The sequence below is a fragment of the Symphodus melops genome (genome assembly GCF_947650265.1).
Source record: "Symphodus melops genome assembly, chromosome: 16".
Lineage (NCBI taxonomy): Eukaryota > Metazoa > Chordata > Actinopteri > Labriformes > Labridae > Symphodus > Symphodus melops.
The window spans coordinates 4550454-4560829 of record NC_136706.1 but is presented as its reverse complement, the minus strand read 5'-3'; positions in this window follow the sequence as shown (position 1 = coordinate 4560829).

Below are 10376 nucleotides of genomic sequence, written 5' to 3'. Positions count from 1 at the left end.
CATCACTGTGCAATGGGATCACACATACAAGAATATAGTAATGTCGTATAGAAATATGATTGAATTGATTATTTCTGATTAAATTAATAATAAAGAAAGTCTTACAAATGACAGTAACGGTTTCATGTACCCATGTATCTTCACTATAGGCTACATTATAGTCCCTTTTACAATTAATCACTAAAATTGCTTTACAAAATTCCGTCAGAATTACCCAGAACCCAGATGTATATGTTTATTTGTGTCCTTAACTGCACCCCCCAAAAATAAATAAACAAAGCACATCAGGTGACAACAAAAGTCAAAACACAAAAGCTTTTCATACATAAAAACAATATTCATCTTGTTCAACCTGAATTTGAAACTACTTGAATTGCAATGCCAAGAAAAAAACTCAATAAAATATTAAGAATATTAAAAAGACAGAAAAATAAATAAATAATTGACAACTTAGATAAGGTCTGTAATTCCCTACATTTTGATAATGATGTGATACATTACTGATGATAATTCTCCTTCATGTCCACCTGAAGGAAGTCAGCTCCACCTTGCTGTAGGTGCTCTTCTCTGGACATATTTCTTTCAGAGCACCTTAACTCCCAAAAAGTACAAATAATTTGTGGGAACACTTATAACTTGCGGGAACAAGGCACAAAATAATAACTAATAACATATAATCTGTAAAATTGTTGTTTGACAACATAATTATTGTGTGCGAACAAAGATGTGTTTTAGCCCATAAGTCTTGCTAATATTCTTAGTAAGCACAAGATACAATTATTTCATTTTATTTTTTGGGGACTTCAGGGGCTCCAATGTTTCTTTACTTCCTGAAGGTCCACAAAATGTATGCTATTTATAGTCCCAAAATTACAATCTGTCTCAGAATTTAAAAAAATCCCCTTCTGACACAACATCATGAACATTGAGGAATATGTGATTTTCTCTTTTTCTGCACATGTGGAAACATCTATTGTTGCACATCTGGAAGATGCCAGCAGCCAGACAGAAGAAAGTCAAATTGCTGCAAATTTTATGCAAAATAGTTCCTGCTCCATAAATTGTGTCCAAACCTCAATGAGCAAAACTCAACCAAAATGGATTTTAAATTGATGTGTGGTCCAGCACACTTAGAAACAGTTCTGAGTTATTTGAGTGTTTGTTTCTGAGTTTCTGATATAACTTTTCTTCAGGACTTGAAATCTACTGAGTGCTCCCCATGTAAGGCGACATCAGACCTGTAGCTCCTTTCCCGCATGATATTCCCCACTCTCTCTGACTCTTTCCATTATCCTATCTCTAAATAAAGGCTTACAAGCTCATAAATAAATAAGCAAACATTCATTATGTTTCTTAACTCATACATAGCTGTTTCCCCCATGGCTACCTCTATGCAACATGCAGCTGCTAGAACAGGGATGATTGACCTCGAATTTGAGACACACAGATGGGCTGCTGTGTTGTCAGACATCAGTGCAGATATCAACTTCCCTTACTTGTCCCCCCCCCCAGGCATGTTAGCACCTCCAAAAAAGAAGCAGAGAAATTAAACTGGAGCTGAAGGCTTTTCCCAGACCAACAGCTCCAAAATAAAGACCTTTAATATTGCTACCATGTGGCTGCAATGTATTCAAGGGTGGCTCCATGGGAAGGGATTTTAGAGCTCTGGTATCAAAGGGTTAGTCAGGTGGTGGTCATTATCTTCACTCAGACGATGCATTCAAGAGCACAGACATACAGATAGTTATGATTTCATCACACATCTGGTGAAACAACGCAGACGGTAAAGGAAGTTAGAGCAGGTGTGGGTGGGAGGCGTCCTGCCAGTCAAGCAGTGACAACTCACTTAGACCAAGTGCGTAGTTTTTTGGGGGGGGGTTTTGGTGTGTGTGCGAGGAGCTGTGGTTACCATAGCTGGCTGATCAGGTGTCACACACATACCCAGCTTCCTCCCCGTCATTGTTTTGCAGAGAAAAGACTTGTGTTCTCAGGGTGGAGAGCACAATAAAAAGTTAAAGAAATGATCAATCATTAGTTTATTTTTCAGTGAAGTAAAAACGTAAGGTTTTGTGGTCAGGTGAGTTGTGTGCATGCAGATAGTTTATAAAAAAAATCAATGAAAGCTATATTAGCACACTTATTCTTTTGAATACTTTAATCTCGTCTTCAATCTGAAAAGAAGCAGCAATATGAAACTGTAATTGCTTCATAATTTCCAGTTCTGCTATGGGCGTGCATTTCTAAAGGCCACAAGAAACAAGATAATGTTTCAACCTAAGATCTCTAAGGTAGCCACGACTTTCATTCATTCACTTACACATTGTTCTTGCAGAGGGAAGAAAGAAAAGGTGGTGAGTTTGACCTATCAGGTCAAATTTGAAAAGCACATTGAACAACATAGAAAGCAAATCCATTTAATACTTTCTGAACTCACTTTGACAACATGTTTTGATATATATATATATATATATATATATATAGGGTGGCTACACAGTTTTGGTAACTCATCTTCTCTCCTTCAAATCTGCTTTCTTTAGCCCTTACTGTTTCTCACTCATGTGACACCACTTGAGGTGAATTCATTACTCCCCTGACCAACCCGACCAACCATCTTCATTTACTGCCACTTCTTTTTTGCATCATGTACTGCTTCCTGAGAAGTATTCAGGATGCACATTAACATCTGTAAATTCAGTTGGAATATCAAGAATATAATTATAATAAAAAAAAAGGGTTTAAAGGAGATTGATCCCGGCTGTCTACAAACCATAGATTGAAATGCTTAAAACAAAAGAGTTGAAAAATTTAAGACAAAGCAAGTGAAGAAAATAAAGAAGGAGTATCATGGGAGTAACATGAAGGACAAACAAACAAATACAAATCTCTGACAGGTAACATCTTGTTTCAAAGGAGAGAATTGACGAATGAAAAGGATAAACAGATCAGTTTTGTTAGTAATGGAAGACACTCACTTCTACCTCCTTGTTTTTACCTCACTTCCATCTCCTGCTCCTCAAGCCACTTTGCTTTGATTGGGCTCTGTATCTGTATTTTAAATGACTCAATTACATGGGATCCCGCGGTGAAAATTACGGATGTTTTCCACTATTTCTCTCCACTGGGACACCATGACCCCTCCCCGGGTCCAATAACCCACTCCTTCTCTTCTTTTTTTCCCTCCTCACCTCCCCCTCCACCTGTCCTATTTTCCCCCTCTCCCACAGTCACCCATTTTTCTTGATAAACGTTTTTTTTTTTTGTGTGTGTGTATCTGCGACTGAGAGGAAATAATAGCTAAATGGTCTTGTTTGTGAGCTCTCTGCATGGTGAGCTGACAAAGAGGGGTTTTTTGCAGGTAATTCTTCTGCTGTGACCACACGACAAGCCACAGAAAAGAGTTTCTTAAGGATGACACAAGGCGCTGTTGAAATCCAAACACCAGGCATGACAGAAATAAAAGCACATCAGCAGGCAGAGCTGCAGAGATGGACAGAATGTTATTTTTTTTTATTCATCCAAAGCAAAAGCAGTGTTGTGACTCTTTTCAGCACTTTAAACCCACCGCTTATGGGGGTGCAGGGCTTTTTAAAAGTGGAATCTATCTTTGATGTACTCTGCTGGTGTTGAATCTCTCAAGATAAAACCCTCACCTACTGCTGTGTCGCTCAGACTCGCTGAGGTGCAAAGCGGCAAGTAATGCTCAACCAAAGTGTACGGCTCGATCGGCTTTAAGGTGACAAAAAACATCTCCAAGTACGAAGGAGAAAAACATGTCTTTCTCATTTCACACAAGAAAAAGGAGCATAGATCTTGTAGAGATGGCCAACAAGAAACACTTGAGAGCTTTACTTACTGCGTTACTGTGACTGAAAGGAAGTGAGCTTAAATCAGTGTGGTACATCAAAGGAAAAAAAAACCTTAAATCTCCTGTGAGGACCTTTTGTTTTCTGTCAACCTGGGCACCTACAATTGATAAATACATGCATGTTATCTCATTGCTGATGTTGTCCTGTAAAAAAAACTTCATCCTGCTTTCTTTCAACTATCACACGTATCACTCACTGTAAATCTTTGCCGTGCAGCATGTACACAAAGGCAGCAGTTACAGGCTTTGAAAGAAACAATATAGAAACTCTGAATTTGACTTATTATGGTCCAAATTATTTTTGAAGACCACAAAAAGGAATCAGTGAACATTTTAGTCTGTTTCATTATTTGTGAAGAACTCCTTACAGGAGCTTTAAAATAACTTCTAAAACATCAAATCCTTTAGATTTAAATTCAGTATTAATCGTTCTGTGCAAACGATGGTCTTCTAGTGCTGCACAGTCACATGTCTTTTGAATATGTCTTAATTATTCTCCTTCCACTCCTTCTCAATGTCACTCCAACAACAACAGCAATTATAGAAAAAAACAGTTCCAGTTTGACTTTGAGCAGAACAGGACTGGGAGTCAATCCTGCAACCAGTGAGATGAGAACTGTAGCCCAGTACAGGGGTTCACTGTGGGTATGCTTTTCTTTAATGAGCAATGACCCTTATTATGCCTAAATATGCATAACTCTTCGACTTAATTAAATCAAAACCAACAATTGATAAAGGAAATCATCCCTGCACAGTTTGTACCAATAAAGAAATCATCTATAAAGACTAAAATCTTTTTAAACAAGTCTGTCAACATGTTTATTTCTGATGTAAAATGAGCATTTTAGCATGGCGCTTAAGAAGCTTAATGGGGATTCTTTGGCTTTTGGGGCCAGCCTCAAGTGGACACTCAAGGAACTGCAGTTTCTAGAACTTATGCACTGAATTCATTTTGCTCTTTGCAATATTTGAGCAAAAGCAAAGAGTCTGAAGCAAGGGCATTTCTGGCTCGTCAATGATTATCGGTTAAACACCCGGCCAAAACAGCCTGTGCACCCTATGGTGTAATTCAGGAAATAACCATCACTGCATTATCATCCATCATAACACACCCCATATCAACCAAATAACCAGCGCCATTAAACATTTAGATCATCCAAGGGATTCTGTGAGAGTGGAGCAGACAGAGCTACCAAGACCGCCACCTTGAACCTGATAGGCCTATCGTCCAATCAGCGCCTCACACACCAACAGATCGAAGAACATAAAGAGTGTGTGTCAGCTATAACAAACCCCACCAGTAGTCTCCCAGGAGAGGAGTGGAAGGGGAGAGGCACAAGCCACGATCCTTTTAAATGAAGGGGATAAATCTATTGATTTGAGATCATCGTGCTACATTACTGCTGCTGCCCGCGGGACCTGGGAAGTGGAGGGTGGTATAAAGGTTGAAGGTTGTTTGTCGGGACATGGATCAGGCCGAAATTCAGTCCATACTGGGTAGAGTGCCTTGAAATTTAGCGTGTACTTTCATGATCCCCAGAGGATAAAGCCTTCTTACTCTTGCCTCTCAATACATTTCTTTAAGTGCCATTTGTCGTTTCCCATTTTTTATATTTTTGTGATTCTTTAAAAAAAACATCATTCATTGAGCAATGAAACTTTGGACCCTCATGGTGCCCATAAGATGAACCCTTATCACTTTTATTATCTGCCAACTTAATTTGTCACCATTTGAAGGTCCAGATTCTGAGCAAAATGTATATATCAATATAAATATGAAATATATTTAATATCAGGGAGAGGTATACTAACAATAATTCGTATTTCCTTATTGCATAGTTGCAATAATTGGGGAATTTCCATTTTTGTGAAGCCCCATCATCTAGTGAAGATCTAGTGAAGATTTGAATCTTCAAAAACTTCAAAGACTACATGCAAAGCTAACGTAGCCCTTCTTAGCAAGAACTAGCTAAAGTTAGCTAGCTAACAGATATCTGGCAGTAGCTTTAATTTGCCACACTGAGACAAGAGAGAGTCAATATTCTGATAGAATATTTTCCAAAAAAACTGTTCTGTAAAGAATTCCTTTCTTGTTTTGAAAATGCCAAAGTTAGCAACATACCACTTATCAAAAGGTACAAACTCAGCAACAAGGGCGATCATAACAGGATCACGTAATCCTGCATTAAAAAAAAGTTATTGATTCCTCCTGGCCCCATTGAGCCTGCAGACTCTTGTCCAGTCAATGTTGGAGGGTAGTTGAGCTACATTTTGTTGAAACAGGATACAGCAAGTCATCATACTCATTAACCCTTTTAGATGGGCAACATCGAGCAGCAGGCAAAATATTTGTATTTTTCCATCAATATTTCATCACCAGCTCAGGCCAAACAAAGCCGGGGGCTTTGTCAGTAATGGTCCCATCTGTCTATGGATCTTAAGGACATCAGTGTATGGGTGTCCTTTGACACCAGAAAATAGGCTTCAACATCAAGGAAAAACACTGCACTCACTCACAGGATCCATGGATGTTAGCTAGCCTGGAAGGCAAAGTGTATCCTGCTTTATTTTAATGGTTCCTCACAGATGGTCTCTTGATGTTGCGCCAGGAGATCATGTTTCAGAAGCTGAAAAGCAGAGATTTCTGGCCTTATTACAAATCTGATCTGTTGGAGAATATTTGTGCCCTTTGAGCTGATACTACGCTTTCTGTCCTGAATTACCTGGAATTAATATTCAGCATCACTTTCAGAAATCCAATTTGGTCAAATACATCCAAAGAGAAAATGAGCCCTTCATCCTGTGATCATCAGTTTTTTTTTTATATGAGTCCTTGTAATGCTTCCCTTGAATATTAAAGATATTAACATTAATAATATATCAATGTTAATACAGCAGCATCGGCATGATATGCTGGACAAAATGTTTCTCAGCAGTATAGTGAGTGACCTCATCATTTTTGACTGGCCCATTAGCTTTCCACACCAACCCCAGGGGACCGGTCCATTAACCCCTTACCTGCTAAGTAAAGTAGCATTAAGCGAAATAAAACAAAAAGCAACTGTTTATTGAGATTTCAAAGAGTGGCAGTCTCATGTGCACAGATTAAATAGGAGGTAATAGTGGTGATATCAGGAAAAGGGAAAGCCAATCAAAAACGATAGATCCTGTAATTCGAACAAGCTCCTGAGGAACCTCTTGGTTTGTGTCAATTTTGGCACCCCCTGTTGACAAAGCAGTACCTCTGATCTCTGTGCTTTGCTTTTTTCTACAAGTTAGATGTAATTGAATGTCGTTTCTCTTTTAATCAATCTGTCTGACACTTACCTCTGGCAGTGGTTTCAGGCAACTAAAATAACTTTAAAGCAATTTTCAATTGATTTTGATCTTGTTGGTTTCTGTAGGTCATACAGAGGCATCCATATTAATATAAGTGGTTTTCATAACCAGATAGAAACGGCTCAAAGGAGCTTTAACTGAAGGATGTTATAAAATAAACTACGAATCAATGCATGTTTGTTTTAAACATGGGAATCGACTGCAAAGGATCAGAGACAGGATGGTTGACATAATAGAGCCTTGATACAACCTTACTTGGTTTGGGTTACACAAACCTTAGAGAACCACTTCTGCCTCTAATTGGTTATAATTACACCCCACCCCAACCCTCAATGGTCATTGTTCCTGTCTTATTGTGTTTTAAGAGGAGAGGTCAGTGAACACAGTTGCCCTTTCCAGACAGGTACATGAAAAGCACAGATTATTTCAGCATATTCTGCACTATTCACTACAGCACTATTGTCTCATGCAGGCTTGTACGTGTTCATTCTTATTGGTGTGATTATTGTTTAATGTTATACTTGGTTACGTGGTTTGTTTGCTTACAGTAATTGTTTCATTTTGTCCCCGTGAGTCGAGTGATCTCTAGTAAAAAAAAATATATATATCTGAAAGAAAAATCCAGATAATTTTTTATCCTTTTCTGCAGACAAACGTCTGTAACATTTGGGCAGTTACTAGAAAAAGTTTTAAAAGTTGATTTTCTTTTCTTTGAACCAAAAAGTTGAATGACGAGGTCGGCGAATCAACAAGGTAAATGAATAATCTTCTCGAGACACTAAATGGCTGCACCAAATCTCATAGCAATCCATGCAGTAGTTGTCAAGATAGTTCACTTTGAACTAAAGAGTTGGACTAACTGGTTTTCAAAGTTTCTTATTCACCTGCACAGTGTATAAGTCCAGGTAATACCTTTCAACATTTATTTACTCTGACAAACTTTAAGTTGTTCTCAGGAAGTCTTAATAACTAATCAGCACATCTGAATATGTTTCATCTTAAAAATCAAGAAAAATTCACTTTTAAATCACTTGTGTCCATCTTCTCGGCTCATCTGTCTTCCTGTTTACCGCCAGCGGCCTTCTGCACTTCATCTTAAGAGGTCATGGACTCTGATCCCCAACAATAGCCTCCTTTGTACATGTGCTGTCGGGAGAGTGACAAGGACTTGAAGGTTAGTCGACCTGGACTCCCGAGGAGACACAGTCGCACAGCGGCGTCCATTAGGCCTCGGCCCTGTGACGCCGCCGACTTTCATGTCATGCTATTGTTACACGGCTCTCCCCTGAGAGGTGGATACAGAGTTGGTAATGAGGGGTAATTGGTCCAGGGTCAAGGATGATTAATTCCCTTGGTCAGGTGTCAGCCAGTTTTCATACCTGGCTGGCTGGGGAGACAGGTAGGAAGGGGGGGTGGGGTGGATGGAATACGAGACTAGCGGGTAAGGAGAGTACATCCAGAGCCGTGCTTTATTATTGGAGTCTGTGCTTTAAAAGTGAGGCAGGACTGAACTTCACAGTCATCTTTCTATTCCTAAAACAAACACCTTGTATAAGACAGGTATTGCATCAATACAGAATTCCCAGGATCATATCTTTTAAGAAAAGAAATGAAAGGTCACCACAATCCTCCCCCTCCAACCACTGAAACCAGATTGAGATTGATAGCTGTCCCGATCCCTCCTACCTCCCCTTCAGCTTGACTGACTAATCTCAATACCTCTCCATCCATCCCTTCATTCTAACAGAGCAATTTTGGACACTGATTATCTTACAACCTGTGTGCACGACAGTAAATGCAGGGGCTGGCTGGTAATTGACCAGGCAAAGACTGAGACGCCTGCCGTGTAATTGAGCGGGGGGCTGCCGTGCTCTTTAAGGACTGAAAGGGTCCGAGGATCAGTCACTGCCCATTAGACCTGGCAGGGGGTCTCCTGTGCCTGTGGACTCCACCTTGAGGCCCACACCATACCCAGTGCCACAATGCAGGACTGACAGCCTTCAGGAGGGAGTGGTACCCACAGAAGCAGCTGCTGTGTCCAATAGACTCACGTATTGAGCATCTATGGAGAATAATGAAGTGTACAGAGGACAGTATAAATGACATTAATCCTGTTTGAAACTGGTTTTGGGGATGATTTAGAAAAATGTTACAGGTTTGATTTTCTTAAAACTTTGAAAAAACAAGTGATTGTTCTAAGATTAAAACTATTATAGAAGTCAATCAGCCTGGAAGGGCGCCGGTAGCCTTGTGGTTATACATCACACACCATGTACGCAACAATCATGGGTTTGAATCCGACCTTGGCTAGGCTGCATGTCATTGCCCTGTAAACAGTCCTATCCAATAAAGGCAGAAACAGCATGGAGATAGTTTTAAACACTAGTATTGACCTTTCTTCTCCAAGTTCTTAAAGACGCCTTTTTAACACTTTACCTTTTCTTGAAGCATACAGGTACAGAGCAAAGCTGGTACAAAGTAAAAGTAGCTATAAGAAAACAGTGATTTGTTCAATATGAGGTATGAAGTCTTTGTAATGGGGAAAAAGAAAAAAAATCTAATTTACTTTAGACTGAAGTGAGATGTATTTTTACAAAGAATGGATTGAGTTTATTAATGCACATACATGTTTCAGATCACAAGCTGTGTGGTAACTCCCCTCTGCTGCATAAATTATTTATGTAATGTGATGTTTAAGTGTAAGATTAAAACAATTACTGCTCCTCTTGCTTCATTTCCAGAACAATCTAAATTGCATCATCAAAGTTGACATGTCTTCATATTAACTGCTTTTAATCCAGGAACAATGTGTGTGACAGAGGAATGAAACAGGTTGGGTATATAAAAAAAGAAAAAAAGAAATAGATTTACAATACTGCTTCTACCCCCTTCCTTGTTCTCTGAACCTGGAGACCCCATGCAGAGCAGGGAAATATACATATGTGGCCAATTGGTTTTCCTTCCATTTGACTTGTGCCATTTGATCTCAGAAATGGCCCCATCATTCCTGCTCCAGTGATTATCAGCGAGCCACCATGCTGACTATATCACCGGTACCTTCCACGGGTCCTGCTTCATCTGCATATTGAAAATATGATCCGTTTGTTTTTCACTGGCTGTACGACCCCAATAGTTAAACAGGCAGGCATTAATAAGGAAGCTGCCTGCCAAA